This window comes from Dermochelys coriacea, chromosome 1, assembly GCF_009764565.3.
Source record: "Dermochelys coriacea isolate rDerCor1 chromosome 1, rDerCor1.pri.v4, whole genome shotgun sequence".
NCBI lineage: Eukaryota > Metazoa > Chordata > Testudines > Dermochelyidae > Dermochelys > Dermochelys coriacea.
In genome coordinates, this window is record NC_050068.2 from 135,712,993 (window position 1) to 135,730,223 (window position 17,231).

General features: G+C 42.1%; 1 long non-coding RNA gene across 1 annotated transcript in view; it reads left to right on the plus strand.

Annotated features, from left to right (window-relative positions):
* The first annotated feature begins 975 nt into the window (after positions 1 to 975).
* The window catches only part of LOC122457871, a 36,375-nt gene continuing 20,119 nt past the window's right edge, over positions 976 to 17,231 (plus strand). Inside the window, exon 1 of the long non-coding RNA XR_006277554.1 lies at positions 976 to 1,216. This is a non-coding gene — a long non-coding RNA (uncharacterized LOC122457871). The remainder of the gene's footprint in view (positions 1,217 to 17,231) is intronic.

A 17,231-nucleotide genomic window follows, 5' to 3' on the forward strand; every position in this document is an offset into this window, starting at 1 on the left:
ATGTTTAGGCCCCTTTAAGGGAGATACAAACCCAGTGTGAATTGAGGGTGCTCAGAACTTTGTGCAGTCCCAAAGCTAGTTAAACATTTTCTGTGCCCCCAGCCCCCCCCCCCCCAGTTGTTGTTAGACAGAGAGCAACAGAGCTGTGCTGTTGCATGCTGTGATAATTGTAAAGGTTTAGTAACTCATTGTGGGGCCAGAAACTTCAGACTGAAGTAAAAACACAGCAATCCTCCCATATAACTATTGCACCTACACAGCAGGGATGCAGTCATATGCACTCAGATTTCTTCACAAAGATGATGGAAGACAGGTTTTATAATACTTGTGCCACTTCAGTTATTCTCAAATGCAAATATGGATCTCCATAATTCATAACTTAACGTTCTTTTAAGGTTTATTTTTTACTCTGTCTTTTGTTTTGTACAATTGTGCCAAGATGCTGAATGAGTAATTTCAGCAGTGAAACATACAGTTGGAAAGAAGTAGATTGTGCTTTGACAGTTTTTCTAACAAAATGTCACAGAACCACCAGCATTTCAGCTATTTATTTCCATTTTCAATTACCACATAAAGAACTTTTGTCAAACAGACTATTTCCCCAAACAAAAAAAAACTAGAGAAATGAAGCTTATGTTTAGACATCACTAGGAACTGGCAATCATTTCAGATAAAATAAGAACTGACCTAAGCATTCATCATAAACACAAATCAGTTTGGTACATAACCACTGTTGAAGTAAAAAAAAAAAATCTAGTGTTTTCCAGCCCCTCCATTGACAGGGCACACAACTTATAGAAAGAACCTCTCAGTTCCCCTAAGGTGAACCTTTTACAAACACTGTGTAAATCTCACAAGATTTAGAGACACATTATGTCCATTTTACAGATGAGAAAGCTATGGGCGAGAGCAGTTAACTGACTTGCTCAGTGTTATGTGGTCAATCAGTGGCAGAATACAGCTATAGAACACGATAGTTTCCTTCCCCCATCCCTGCTAATCAAGCCTGCCTAGTTGCAGGTAATGTGGAAAGCCTTACACTTTAATTACATGTAGGTGAGATTTTAGCTCTGCTGTTCAAACCTTGCAGTGTCCAGGAAGGAAGGGAATGTGCTAGGCTACTTAGGGGAAGTGTTTATGTGTGGTGAAGATGATGCTGACTGAGACTGGGCCTACTTGGTAGTAATCATTTTGAAAGGGGTCTTGAATTACAAAGGTAAGCTTGTAAGTCAAGGAGGGAGAGGGAAGCGAGCAGCTGGGAAATGGTGGAAAATTAAGCACTCTTTTAAATTAAAATAGCCCATCTTGTGTTACCAAAAATCTCTACAGGTGTCTTGGTGCATGTTTGTTTCAGGAGAAAGAAGGAAGGAAGGAAGAAGATGAAGGGCGTCATCTTTACTCTTTTTTGTATGTTATACCATTTATCATATTTTGGTGAAAATAAACACTACCATTTGGTGCATGTTTCACCATTTTGGATTATTGTTTGTTTCTCATGACCTGGGATTTCCACCATTCTGAATGCCACTGTACTGTAGAATCCCAGCCTCCAAATGTTTATTGAAACTGAAACACATTTCCAAACCTTAGGTTTTCCTGTTGCGATTGCTTTGTCCCATTCTCTATTGATTCAAGACTTTTATTTGGAAAAGAGGAAGCTATTCATATAACAAATGCCATCCAAAAATAATTTTAGGGGATAAAACAAACACCCAAAATTGCATTGACATTTACAGTTCAGATTAAACTCCTAGTACTGAAGTAGTACATGATACAGTGAGATAATGACAAAGTAACCAGAGAGCTGAGAAAAATCTGTCAGGATGACAGTGGAATAGATTCATAGGTTCTGCCTGCAAAGCAGTTAATGAGGGTCAGTGGCTCAGCAGGATCTCTATGGGGGAATGCTAATAGCTTCTCCTTTGGGAGGGTACTCAGGAGAGAGACTGGTTGAAGCATTCCTGATATTATACCTGAAGAGAGTCCATTTCCTATTACTTTAAGTTTGAACTCCAGCGGAGAATCAAACATTAGAGAAGGAAAGTGCCTAGTAGGTCACTTTCTAGCCCATTCACCAGGCAGTGCCAGGCTGTTCTCAACAGTAAAATCTTTTTGCCTTTACAATTAAGAATTATTATAGCGCTAGGACAACCTTACTACTCAAAGATCTTGTGTTGGTGGCTAAACCACATCTCCCCCAATTGTGCTGGCTCTCTAATCTCTGTGCTGTTGTTCCATTAAAGACCTTGTGGTTCTTCATTGTCTTGATCTCCTGGATAGATAGTTAATTTGTGCAAAGTGGGTGTGAAAATGCTGCCGTGGTGGTAGCATTTCACATCCACTACATATAGGTGTAAATGACTACATCAGGTCCAAGGCAATGGAGAATCAGACCCCACATATATCAAGTTTCCATCTGAAGCTACACAATGGAGGTATAAATCCCTGCTTACCAAGATTTATAATAGAAATACTTACAGACCACTGAATAGGTATTATAGGTATTGTAATACTTGCTTATAGAATCACAGGGATTTTTTGCAACTCTGTAAATACTAACTCCAGCACACCCAGGCAGGACTGTTAGTCCTGCCCCTCTCCCTGTATCAGACACAACAACATACAAGACAACAGTTTAACACTAAAATAAACATTCAACACCATGTATTTGTTGAAAGTGTTGTTTCCACTGAATATTACAACTTGTCCCCCTACCCACACAACTAGTTGAATATGAATGTAAACAATAACAACAAGGAGTCCGGTGGCACCTTAAAGACTAACAGATTTATTTGAGCATAAGCTTTCGTGGGTAAAAACCCCACTTCTTCAGAATTAAGGTGCCTCCGGACTCCTTGTTGTTAATGTAAACAATAATTCCCATGAATCCATATTAGATCACTTAATGCCCTCTGAAATGTCGCTGGTGCATTCATGAGCCCAAAAATCATTCTGTAGAATTGAAACAGTCCAGAAGGTGTCACAAAGGCAGTTTTATTTCAATCCTCAGGTTTCACTTTAATCTGATGGTATCTAAATACCAAATTGAAAATTACTAAAATACTTTGCTCCTGACATTTTATCCAGGGTATATACTATGTGGAAAAGTGCATAATTCAAGATAGCTGCCCACTTTCCCACATAGAAGACACCCTGTCTGTAAATTAAGTCTCCTGTAGTCAAAGTATAGCCTCAAGTCTTCAGTGGGCTTTTTCACAATTACAGAAGGTGATGTAGATTGATCAGTCAGGCTATCCTCCACATGTGATTTAGCTTCTCTTTGACTGTGACCCGATAAGCCAGGGGAATGCAACGTGGGGGCTGCCTCACGGGACCACTCCCTTGCTTAAGCACAATGAAGTGTTGCACCTGATCATGTCTTCCAACTTCTTAATTATTCCTGGAGAACATATTAGCACATCGTAAGAGCATCTATTCTAATTGCTTCCTTTAATTGCCTAATGCGGCTGCTTCTGTCAAGTCAACCCCTATCTCTTTTACTGACTAGGCTGTTTCACGGCTCTTGATCTCTGACCCTTTGAGAAGCTTTGAGACACCACCTATGTTGAATACTGTTCCTATAGTCTGATTTTTCACGAGTTGTATATTTTCATCCAACTTGAAACAGGGTTCTGCTAAACAGCAATCCTGACTGGATGTTGGTAGCTCCAAAGACTTCTAAAGGCTCACTGCAGCAGTACTTTAACCTTAGGAGTATTATTGCTTTACCACAACTTTATTCTGAGCCACCACAGGGAACAGTTGAAGTGGTAGAGGCACCCCTAAGGTCACAAGAGTTGACCCTCCCGCCCCCCCCCCCCCCGTGTCCACGCTTCCTCCTACTCACATCCAGCAGGGGAAGCTGAATATTCTCCAGGGACAAGTGAGTTCTATTAACATCCCAGAAGTTTTTGTGATTCCCTTGGATGAAATCCACTCCTAGGACAACAGAAGTGAAAATATTGGTCACCACAATAAAAGTCCATTTAGTATGGAAAGACTCTAAATAGAGAGAGAGTTGAATTTCTCCTATTGTCTGGCTGAGGATTAATAGTCATCAATTTAAATCCTGCAATACAAATCTTCTTCCCCTTCAGTATTGGGTGTTCTCCATAAATCAGATTTATTTCAGATCCTGTGTCAAATAGCATTGTGATATTCCAGCCATCGATATCTCCAAACACACAGTAATCAGGTAGCTGGGCAGCTCTTCACATGGGCCTTTCTAATAGTTACTGATAGTGGCCTTGCTATATCAGCAACTTCTAGTTTCCCTCTGTTTGGACAATTCCCTCTCCTTGCCTTTTCTTCCACATCATCTCCAAATGTCATCTGGCCTGGGACCCACAAGGGAAACAGACTATCTCATCTGGCCCACAGGACACCTGCAAATAGCTTTCACCTGGGCCTGCTCCATTTTTTTTAGTCACTTCCCTAGCACTCTTTTCTTGAAGAGCTGAAAAGGGTCACTCCAAGGCTGGGAATTAATAGCTGATGCCTTTACGGAAACATCAATTTCTGCTTCCACGTGTGAACTCTGTGCAATCTGATCCATAGGTTTATCCAGTATGTCATCCTCTTTCACCAGCAGGTTATGAAGTTCCCCTTAAATCATTTAGAAACTGACTTTAAACATGGGATTCTCTGCCACTGGGTGGAGGCATCTCTCTACATTGTCAGCTCTGGATTGGCCCAGCAGGCTCTGCTTCACTCCTGCCTTCTCTAGTCCAGGGTACTGCAGGGAAAGCACACAAATAACTATGCAGGGGTTCCCTTCCTGTGTCATTAGCAAAGAGTAAAGTGGAATGCAGATTAAGATGAACAAGTGGAACTCTGTTAAACCTACTCATTACTCTGTCCATGTGGCTGAGTTGCTGCCAGTCTAGCTGCCTAACTCTTCCTTATTCCCCTGCTGTCCCAACAATAACAGTCCCTCCAGGGAATGGGGGCCCACTGACTCCAGTTCTTCTGATTATGATCCACCTTCTTGCCTCCTCTTGGCTTGCCATTCCTTCCAGTATCTCAGAAGGGCCAATTCCCCTCTCATAGTGTTCATATAAGTATTTGCATAACTGTCTATAGCAACCACAATCTGCACTGGGAAGCTGCTGATAAAATGGTTTAGTATCACCATCCAAAAACACTGTTAGGTACCGTGCTGCTTCCTCATTCGTCCACTCATTTACACAGAGTAACAGCTCAAAGTCTGTGAAAGTACTCACAGATCTCAGTCTCATCTGCATGACCGGTAAATTCCTTTTCAGACAAAAGTGCTCTTGCCATCTTGATGCTACTGCCGCTAATTGTAATACTCATTTATAAAATCAAGGGCTTTATTGAAATACATCCAAGCAGGATGTAACCTCCCAGATCAGCTACAACAACATAATGTACAAGACAACAACTTAACACTAACCTCTTGTCTACACTTACTGGGGGTTCAACGTGCGAAGATTGATGCATTGGTGGTCGATTTAGCGAGTCTAGTGAAGACCCGCTAAATTGACTGCGGATCGCTCTCCTGTCAACTCCTGTACTCCATCTGAATGAGAAGCACCAGGGGAGTGGACGGGAGAGTGTCTCCAGTCAACATCGCGTAGTGTGGACCCTGCAGTGAGTAGATCTAAGTACGTCGACTTCAGCTATGTTATTCATGTAGCTGAAGTTACGTAACTTAGATCGACCCCTGCCCTGTAGTGTAGACAAGGCCTAAGATAAAGGGCTTGTCTTCACTATGGGGGTAAGTCGACCTAAATTACGCGGCTCCAGCGACGTGAATAAGTGGACTAGCTGGAATCGATGTAGCTTAGGTCGACTTACCCCGGTGTCTTCACTGTGCTGCGTCGACAGGAGACGCTCTCTGGTTGACTTCCCTTACTCTTTTTGGAGAGCTGGAGTTGACCAGAGAGCACTCTGCCATCAATTTAGCGGGTCATCACTAGATCTGCTAAATTGATCCCTGTTGCATCGATTGCAGTAGCATCGATCTCTCTGTAGTGAAGACCAGCCCAAAGATACAGCACCATCTATTGGTGGAGGTGCTGTCTTCACTAATCGTTACAGTATCTAAGAGTTCACAAACTGAGGTACATCTGAGCAGCCTCATTCATCATTGTCCTATGGTCCCTTTGCACAGGTTATGCTAAGCCATTAGGTGAGTACCATCAGTACAATATCTCTATAGTATGATCTGGGAAGGACAAAAGCTGCTTTGTGCCCTACTCTCTTCCCCTGCAGAAGCACTTTTTATCTGAGAACGCTATCCATAGCTTGTTCCCCTGCCCACTAGTGTAGATACAAGGAATTTCAGTCGGTGTGCCTCCGTGTGTGTAGAACTGTCATTTTGGAGATGTGGTTCCAATGGCCAATGTGACCATTTTGTTGGTAGCTTCAATGAATGCAGACTGCCCAGGAGCTGAAGGGAAGGCAGGAATCCCTTGAGCCAATTTGGAGCACAGGACACCTGTGCTAATGGCTCTGTGTCCCAGGAATTTTTCTGATTCTCCACTGTCTTGCAGCTTGCATGGTCATTTGCACAAAAGTGCAAAGTGAGCGCAAAATTCTACTACTCTGACTCGGTAGCATTTTGCATCTGTTTTGGTCATTTGCAAGGCAATGGAGAATCAGGACCCGTTATTTCTTCCAAAGGCTTAAACTGACTGTCACTGACTGGCTCTTTTAAATTGTTGCAATTATTTTGGGCTGACTATATCCACTGTCTGTGTCCCTGATAAACAATCCCCCTTCAGCTCCTGACAGGTACAGAGATGAGTAGGGGCAAGTACATGCACTGTGTCCAGCTGTTGTTTGACTCCGTTTTCTATTATCGTTGCTACTATTATCTGCTACATACCTTCCAAGTGCCTCATGTATAAGATAAGATAGCATGACACTGCAGGACTAGATATAATGGATAGCTCTCCTGCCAGTAAAAGAGAAAACGTTTCCAAGTATTAAGATCATAGTATTCTACTTTTAACTTTTTTTAAAAAACTTTGTTGAAAATGCTGGTTGTAAACAGGTAACAATAACAAGCACTATACCAGCTGACCGCCTGCCTTTTAGAACCTTCACTGGTATGATTGTAACAGGGATATGTATCACAGCAATAAGAGAGAAATGATATCAGAACGGAGATGATCAAGGCATATCCCTTTCCCTTGTGGCTCAGTTTGTGGTAGATTTAGACTGACTTTAAATTTCAGCCAATACAGAGGTTCTGGGGACACAGACTTGGAGGTAACTGTTTGCTCAAGTAAAGTTTGGCCTAATGGCTACCATTTGTAGTGAAAGTGAGCCTAGACAAGTAAATGAGCAAAGAACAGTGTGGGCCAGATTCTCTACTGTCATTTTGGCTTTTTCGGGGCACATTGGTTGCACAAAGGTGGCAGAAAGTAACTAGATCTCCACAGGTGAAGATTTCTTTGGCATGGGCGGAGAGTAGAGGAAGTACAAAGGTAGCTTAAAAATAATTTAGTGCCCAGCTTGGATGAACGGGAGAATCTGGCCTCAGGGCCATCCCTAGTGGGGTGCGGGGCATGGGACAAATCAGCCTGTATGGGCCCCCTTAACATTTTTTATACAGGTGAAATCTGTTGTGGGGAGGTGACACCAGTGCTGCAGAGTGAGGGACAATGGACAATTACAGGGTGGCACCTTGTGCTAGGGGCGAAGGAAAAGAGAGGGGTCTGCGGCAGAATGGCAATGGATGGGGTCAGCCTTGTGCTGGCATGTTCCGGTGGTGCTAGGATGCTGGCAGCCGGTGCGGTGGTGGATGATTAAGAAAAATAAATACAACACACGCTTCCTGCCGTTGAGTGCAGGCCCAACCCCTCCTGTCAGTGCCAGACTCCCCACTAACTCCCCGGGCCGGCCTGCCTCCCGAACCTCTAACCTCAGCCCCTGAGCCATCCTGCTCCCCAGGCACCCCTAACCCCACCCTACCTGCACCAGCCTAGCGCCCCCTGCACAACACACGCATACTGAAGTGTGGGTCCCCCCAAAACATGAGGCCCGGAGCAGTCGCCCAGATTCGCCATACCCAAGAGATGGCTCTGTCTGGCCCTTAATGTCTAGTTATTTAGCACTGCCCTTGCTGATAGCCTTGCTTTAAGCATGAACCTTTGCAACCATATGTGCTAAAACAAGGGGTGCTGGGGGTGTTGCCATACCCCCTAGCTTGAAGTGGTTTCCATTATATACAGGGTTTATAGCTTGGTTCAATGGTTCTCAGCACCCCACCATAAAATTGTTCCAGCACCCCTGTTTGCAGCTTAGTCCGAAAAGACTACCACGGAAATAAACCACTAGGAGAAATTTCATTTGCAAAATGTTTCAATGTATTTTATTTCTCTTTTTTTTTTTGAAGGGCTTGACTGTAGCCATGCTCTGTGTATGTGTGTGTGGTGTTTTTTCCCTTCTTCTTTACATTGTTTAAAGTAGGTATGAAAGATTTATTTAATTTTCTTGTTATTCCTGATTTGTCTTTTTTTACCATTGAAATTCAGGTCTTGTCTACCCTATTTTTCCCTGAAGACGATGGATGACTGAAGAATGAGCAGGATTATAACATTACATGTGCAAAGGAAGTGAAACCTGAGAAATTGAAAGATGAGGGATTTTTAGTGAGATTTCTTAAAACTCTTTGCTTTTTGTGTTTTGTTAACCTCTTACTAACTCAAACCCCTGACAAACAATGAAGGTCTGGGAAAGCTCACACTCCACTCTCTTTTTTTTCCCCAAGGGAATATCCAGGAAAAACAGGCACTTGGTATTTCCAAGGTAAGAAACAAGAAGACAAAAAAAAACAACAACAAAAAAAAAACCCAACCAAACAAAAACAACTCTCCCCACACATTCTGGTCATCTTTATGCAAAACTAAGTAGGAAAACAAGGGCACAAATGCAATTTTTTATTTGGCCTTTGCAGGTCACCTTTTACATAGATTTACAATTCTGAATGATCTGAGGTGAAGGGCATGAAGACCTGTAAAAGAAGTTTAATGTGAATTTAAAAGCCTCTTCCTAATGAAACAATTCTCATTATGGTTACCACTATCACCCAGTTATAGTGGGATATAATTTCTCTGCAAATAAATCAGAGTAGAGTATATATAAAATGATCACCCCTGCGTTTAATGAGTATTTCCAATGGATCACATCATAGAAAAACATCAGCTGTGCAACATGTTGTGGATAAATTGAGTTGTAGGATTATCTTGCCAGATGTGGGTTAAACTGTAGCTTATGAGCAATGGCCTAGTTAACATGCTAAATAGCCATGCTTATTTACAAATAATAATGTTCAGGGTCACCTTTGTTTTTCCTATTCTGCATGGGGCTTTCTTGGGTTGGATGACTAAATCCTTTGTCATAACCAGGGAATTTTCTTGAGCATAATATGAGAGAGCAGAAAATAGTATGTAAATTCAATTTTGAGGATAATGAGTCTCCACGCCACTTCCAAATAGAACTATAGTAGACCATTTTCCTGATCTTTCTGTCCTATGCAGGGGTTTTCATTTGAACTTGTTTGCCCTTTGGCAAATGGTCCAGATCATAGTGGAGTTGGCACATGTCCTGGGTGCATTGATAGGCATCAACTGGGCTTTTCTCCCAATGCGTATCATTTTATTAAAGTCCAGAACTAGTGAAGAAATCATTCAGGGCTTCAGGGGATGCATCTGAGTGTAGGAAGAAATAAAGCATCAGGCTGTTTTTGGAATGCTGATGCACATAGGTGCACACCTGGAAAGCATTGCTCAGGAGGCGATGTGTCGGGATAAATTGGCCAGCTCAAATAGTTACTCTCTTCTCCAGTCTTGAGAGGCTTTTGTGACAGGGATCAGAGAGAGGTATTCTGGGGCAAAGTCTAAGAGTCAGGAGTATGGCCTACATGGGTAGGCATATCCTCCCCCTCATCTATAATAGTCCCTACAAACAACTCCCCCATGCTGATAATTTGTGCTTGAAGCATGGTAAACTGTGGGAGGGATCTGTGTGTGCAGGCCAGCATATGGGCACACATTAACATTTGTTTTGCAGCATATATATGATTGGCTACCAGTTCACAACTTGATCCAATTATGTGGTAATAGAACACTACTTTTGGGCAGCATGCAGGGTCTCTTTCAGAGCTTATTCCACCAACCTGCCAGGTATCCATGGACATAGCTATTGCACTAGAATGATTTTTTTTGTATATGAAACTAAATATTTGCATTACCTGCTCCTGGCATCCACTATTGGCTCCATTAATTATTTACTGCAGGATACTACATATCTTGCTATGTTAAAAAATTAACGACACCTTTCATTTAGTACCATCTATATGAGATGTGTTATCATGTGACTGCTGGCAATAAGATAACATATACATCGAGGTGGAGAGTGGTAAGATCTGAGGGTATTTGTAAATGGTAGCATTGGTGGCTGGGATTATCAAAAATATTAGGTTAAGCACCCAACTCCTACTGAAATTTCAAGGGACTTGGGCAGCTGACTCCTTTAGACTTCTTTGAAAAGTCTAAACAAACACACTAAACATTAAAATAATGAAGTCAGTGATGACAGAAAAATTAAGCTGGTTGGGAATTTTTCAACAAAATAAATTTAATCAGAAAATACCAATTCATAGAAACTGAAACTTTTTTGCCAGAATTGGTCAGTTTAGAAGAATTTCCTGTTTTGATAAAAAAAATTCTGAAGAAACGTTTTGAAACTGTCAAAGGTCCCATTTTGACGTCTTCAAAATTAACAGTTCCATTTTTCAGTACAAAAAAATTGAGATTTAAGTTAATTTATAGTTTAAAAATGTAAAAGCAATTTAAAAGATCAAAATGTTTCATTTTGACTGAGCTGAGCACAATGTTTTCAGTTCACAAAAATTTGAGACTTTGACCTTTGTCCCAATTTGGGAGGGAAAATTTTTCAAAAAAATCTCTCATTCGCATGAGATAGGGAAACATTTTCCAGCCCTTCTCTACAAATAGTATTAAACCAATGTTGGCTGCATGATGAAAACTTTCGCTAGTCAGGAGAAATTGTCACTTTTCCATTTCCAAGAAATAACTAATATTAAGGGCCTGATCTATGCCCTGAGGGTTGACTCTGTGTGCAGATCTTCCCATACACCCATCACTCCCACACTAGCAGTAAAGGTGAGGGCCATTAGTCTGTGTGGCAGTGGACATCCTATGTGCCTCTCCACAAGTCTAGGGACCTGTGCTAGGAGCAGGAAATAGTTGGATTGAGGGAGGAGTGGGCAAGCCATGAGGGGAGGGAATTCATGCCTTTCCACTCTTCTCCTCTTCCTGATTACTGTGAAAACCTAATACAACCATAGACTGTATTACACTTCCATTGCTGCCTCCTCTGCAATGGGAATCCGTGTTTTAAGGGGAATCCCAGCAGCAGCCATGGCTAGGGGAGCCCTCTGGCAGGATGGCTCTTCTTAACCAGCTCTGTCAGAGAGCTGGTTTAGGGCTCATGTGGAGACTCAGGACCTCCTTGTGCATTGCCCGGTTGGCCAAATTATCACTATCTTCTAGAAGGTGGGAACACCTCCTTCTCCCATCCCTGCAATGGAAACAGAGGAGAAAATGGTGCAAAGGGGAACTTTCTGGTGTCTTCCTGCCCCTTTCTCAGCTATTAGAGCACTGAGGCACAATTTGGCCTCCAGACATTTTTTTCCTTTCACATCAAGATGGAATAGGTTCACATCGGGGCATGGAATTCAGTGGATCTTCATAGTAGTGGCTCCTCCAAATGTTGTTCTGCCCTGTAACACCTGGGAAATTCTGAAAATATAAACAAATAGTTAATGAGATGGTATTCTTGAAAAAAGCTACTTTTGTGCAGTAGTTTGATAATTTCGTGGACCCAGAAGACGAGATAGGTGCTTCTCAGAAGACAAAGGTACATTCCCCACCCCAAAGAACCCCTAATTTTAATATTAGACATGACACAAGTGGGGGTATCCCAGTAGGGAAGAAATGGGGAAAGGAAGGCTGAAGGTTACTGAAAGATATTGTATACCTATCTTTTAAACAGCACTATATTTTATCTGTAGTGGGCTTGAAAGATACTTTGTCAATGTGAACATTTCACACAGCAGAATGAAATAAAGACTTTTAATGAATTTCTGCAAAGATATCAAATAAGGAATGGAACATTCCACAAGGAAATGAAGTCACTAGTCACTTTTTTTGCATCTCCTAACATGGAAAACATAAGCAATCTTTAAAATTAGTACAAACATTGCTCCATTGATTAACAATTATTTGTATTAATGCTGAAATCATATTGCAGTAGTGTTCCAGAATCTCCCATCTGAATCCCTGCTTAAAGTCGCACAGTGTTTCTGACAGGTCTTTTGCAAGAGAGCATCTCTATTTCTTGAAACAATTAAATTTAAATTTGTTTGGTGGCCTGTAAGTCCTCAGCTACATTTCAAACTTATAGAGATGGTGAGAAGAAAATGAGGGTTGTGATTCCTGAGAAATGACAATAGTGTAGAGTCAAGCTGTGGGGATAAATACCCTGAATTGCAATCTAAGCCACAAATCCTCTTTCAGGAGCCAAGGCACAGCCCGGAGAGATCATGATCCAAACTAACAAGAATGACATTGGCAGTGATGGTTTATAGAGTCTGAGCACATGCATGTTAATTAGAGTCAATCAATGGAAAATAGGATGCTAGGATGAGGCAAGAGAATCAGATCAACAAAATCTGATCTGCTAAAACAAGCTCTAAAACAATTATTTTCTGTTTAGGGTAAGCTTCCTGCAAACAGCTTCTCAGCCTGCAGATAGAAAGCATATATTGCTACCAAAAAATTATATAAAAGCAAGCCAATAAATATAAATTAAACACATTTTACATCTACAATTTAATACAGCATGATACTACTCTCTCTGATCTGAAAGTCCTTTCAAAATACAGATACTTGTGGACCAGAATATTGATTACATTTTATTTTTTTTTCAGTTTCAAGCAGAGATTTTTACACCTGAATTCTGTATCAATAATTCCCTAATTCCAAATCGTGTTGTGTCCAATATTCCAAATTCCGTGTCTTAGTATCACTCTTGTACAGGGTAAGAACTGTGAAGATGCATTCGCAATGAGGGATGGGACCAGTCTCACCAAGGCTGTGGTGGCAGAGTTTAACAGAGGGGTAATGTGGCTTCTGAGATGAGTTTACCAGAGGGTTCTCCAAATGAGACAGATTTTGAAAATGGAAATCAGATTTAGCATCTAACTTCATAATGGGAAAAAAAAACACCCAGCATCTAGGAAGGGCAACCTGGGTTGGCAGATTTCCCAGGATGGGGAGAACAATACATTTTTCATTTTGTAGCCCCCTTGGTGTTCACTTTCATGAAATCTCTGGCACTTCTCTCTTTTGGGGGTAAACACTGTTTTCTGTGTTTTTCTGTTTTTGGGAGGGGGCGGGGGTTGTTGAAGTTTATAGGGTTGCAGAGAATGTCAGTGTTGTGCATTTCATTCTTTGGGTAAAAAGGCCTTTTTGAAAAGAATGTTTTACAGCATTTCCTAAAAATGGTCAGAGTCGGAATTTTCCTGATCTCCTCTGGAAATTTTGTTCCTAGCTGGATCACCTCAAAGAATACTTTGTCCCCAGCTCTCACATGCTTCAACCTGGGCTTTGAGATCTCATTGTCCCTGAGCAGCACAGAGTGAAATTTGGCCTTTAGCGTAGCTGACGCTTGAGCCATTAATTGCTTTGAAGATTAGGATCAAAGCATTGGAAGCTGACTAGAAACCAATGGAGGGACTTGATCACAGGCCTCATGTCCTCCTAGCAGCTTAAACCATGGAGAAAGTGGGCAGCCACATTCTGCAGCAGCTGGCTGGTGAACACAGGAAATGTGTGCTAAATATTAAATGTGCTTAAGGGCTCTGCTGGATCAAAGCCAGAGTGCTCAGTACCTTACAGGATCAAGCTCTAAATGAGTCAGAGACAGAGGCTCTTACTCTTCTAGACAGCAGGAGCTGGAGAGGAAAAGGTTCTTACATCAACAGTGGAGATACTAAGGGACAATACCTAGGAGGGTATGTGGGAGGGACAGAGAGGAGGGAATAGAGAGTCAAAATCCATGAGATGAGAGGATGAGCGCATGAGGAGGTTTAGAAATCAGAAGCCAAATCCACAGCTGATGAAAATGTGCATTGCTCGACTGATGTAAAAATTCTTGAACTTAGAACGCAACTTAGAAGAAAATTATAACTTTTTTCATGCCCCTGTAATAACGAACAATTCAAAGCACCAATGCAAAGTACCAGCTGAGAAAAAGATGCTCTCTCAGCAGAAGGAGGTGGACAGAGTGTAAAATTGTTGAAAATGATTGAGTAATGGGAATAAAGTCCACAGTTCCAGGCAAAATGATAAACCAAACAAGCCAGGTTAAACAGACCTGTGCTTAAAGATATTGGCAGTTGGCTCAGAGGTGAGTGCTGCTTCAATGCACCATGTCTAATAGTGCTGCACCTACAGTCTGGGGTCCGCTGCATCCAGGCACGCCTGTCCATTCTGAATCAGCATTCATATGTGGTTGCAAATGTAGTGTTTGGCCACACTGAATCAAAATAGGCTAGTCAGTGATGCAGTAAAATGAATAGGGATCATAGTTCCAACAGACATCCATCCTACTTAGTCAAATAACTGTAAATAAATAATGGAGATATTGCCCTGTACTTAGCTACATGTATATCAAATGGAACACAACCCAGTTCATATTGTTCCCAACATATATATGTTGTCAGTCTTGCAACTATATTGCAAATCAGTTTTATTAAAGCTTATGTTAGAATGATCTAAAACACAGATTAATAAAAAAGTTTCTATTCATCCAGTTTCTATTCATCCAGTTTCTATATTATCCCAAAGTAGCAAATTTGGTTTAAGTCATAACATGCATATAGTTGATAATCTGCAGTATCCCAAATAAATACATTTAACAGTATAAATTAAATATCAGTATTCAAATACTGAGATACATCACTCATGGGACATTAGACTAGGAGCAGCTTGCAGAAAATAAATACCCTAATGAGTGTACATTGTCTCTTAGTAATTGAGAATTTAAGTTAGGGTGTCCCTGAATAAATATGGTCCACTAGAGAAGAATTTCAGCTACTTTTTCCATTTTTGCTTCTCATTGGCACAGCAGCTAATTTTTCCTGGTTTTGCTGATATCTGGTGATATGTTCTAAATATATGTTCCTTAACCACATTATGGTGTCCAACATTATGAGGCACTGCATCATCCAGGCATAGTGCTGGCTGATTCCTCATTCCCGTAGCACTCGCTTGTTACTGGGATCATAATACAGGGCTCTGACGATCAGCACATGTATTTGAACCTCGTAGCTCCTGGGTCTCAAGGCATTAGCCAGGGCAGTGTATTTTTCCACCTTTCAAACTCATGCACCGTGGAAGGCCAGCGTTCTGTTCTAAAAAGAAACTGTGACGTCTATCATGATGACCCTCTTCTGTTCCTCACTGGGTGGGATTCATGGCAACGACCCTCTTCTGTTCCTCACTGGGTGGGATTCATGGCAACCTTCCTAATGGGTGGTGGGATAGCCTTGATTTGGTGGTCTTGGATGGTGTTGTGGCACAACTTCCAGGCTCTGGAGTGGGGTTTGCAGCTGCACAAGACATGGGGTAGCGTCTCATTATCATAGACACACTTTCTGCATCGCTTGTTCTGATTCCTGTGGCGGACAGCTCCATTCAGCAGGACACAATTGAGCTGATACCTGTGGATGAATCTCCAGTCATCAAATCAGGCAAAACTGCCCCTGGGAAGGAAGTGGTTGCTGTCATCCCACTTGCACATCACCTTATAGGCCTTGCCTTGGTCAGGCTTCCGTCTCAGGTTTTCCAGGTATTGCCAATGGATGGCATCTGTGAGGGTCCTCTCCAGCATAGTTCTAGCTCTCAGAGTGATAATTGTGTGATTGGTGTTCTTGACCTGTGGCACAAGAACCCCCAGCTCCTGATGTTACTTGCAGCATGTCCAGTAGTAGGCAATACACTTCTGCAGCCATCGTGTAGCATTACAGACACAAGTCCAAAGTGAAGCAAAGTCTCCCCCGTCTCTTCCAAATTCACCTTCCAAGGAGCCACTCAAATAGGTGGTGACATCTTGGTTGGAGGGGATCCTGGCAATTCGCTTCCTGATGACATCATGGATAGCACTCACTGTAATGTTCCTCGCTATGGTGTCCGGGCACGTCAGAAGGTGGAAAGCATGAGTCATCACTGCAGCATCACACAGATCACCCATTCAAGGTGGTGCCGCCCTGCCTGTCTGAGATGTATACCAGCTCATGACTGGCCCTCTGGGGAAGAAACATCCACTTCTTAACTAACTGCCTTATGATGTTGTTCATCTTGTTGAGAGATACCTTTTCCATGGCAGATCCCCTCAGGCAAATGACATACAGGGGATCAAAAAGTTGTTCAAGGTGTTGATCTTCTGCCCTGGTGCCAGTAGGGAGGAGTCGATCTTGGCCACATCCCGTAGGATCTCCACAATGGTATCCTCAGGTGTCTGCTGGACACGAAAACCCATGGGCACGCTGAGATGTTGGTAGTCTCACCCATCCTCAAGGAAGATCATGGATTCACCCTGGATCTGAAACAGGGTCGCCTGGACCGAGTCCCTTCTACTGCCATCGCTATGCAGGGATGCGCACTTCCTAGCACTGAAGTGGAGTCTCATCCAGCTGACAGCCTGCCTGGTGACATCAAGCATTTGTTGCAGACTTTTGGGGTTATCTGCATTTGTGACTATTCCATCTTGCAAATCTCCCAAGAAATAAAAATCCCATCCCAACATCACTATCAGATGTCGTCCCATGCATGCAGTATGGACAAGGTGCACTGGTGTAACTGAAAGCAGAATTTTGTCTTCTTTTGTCAAATATGGACCATGAAGTTGATGGGAGAATTTGGTGTATTTGTTTTAGATTCAGTTATACTGCCAGATACGTGTTTGTTTTCTGTTACATTTATGGAGACATACTGCCATATGTGGCCAAGCATGTCAAGCATAAAGAGGTTATTTGCCAAAGTAGCTTTTGTTCTCTGAATGCAGTGCCTCTCTGGTTTCACGCTGTGACACTGCATGCCATAGTACAGGGTGACTAGACCCATTTCAAAGCAATTGGCCATTGGGAGATTGCACACATTCCACTCTGT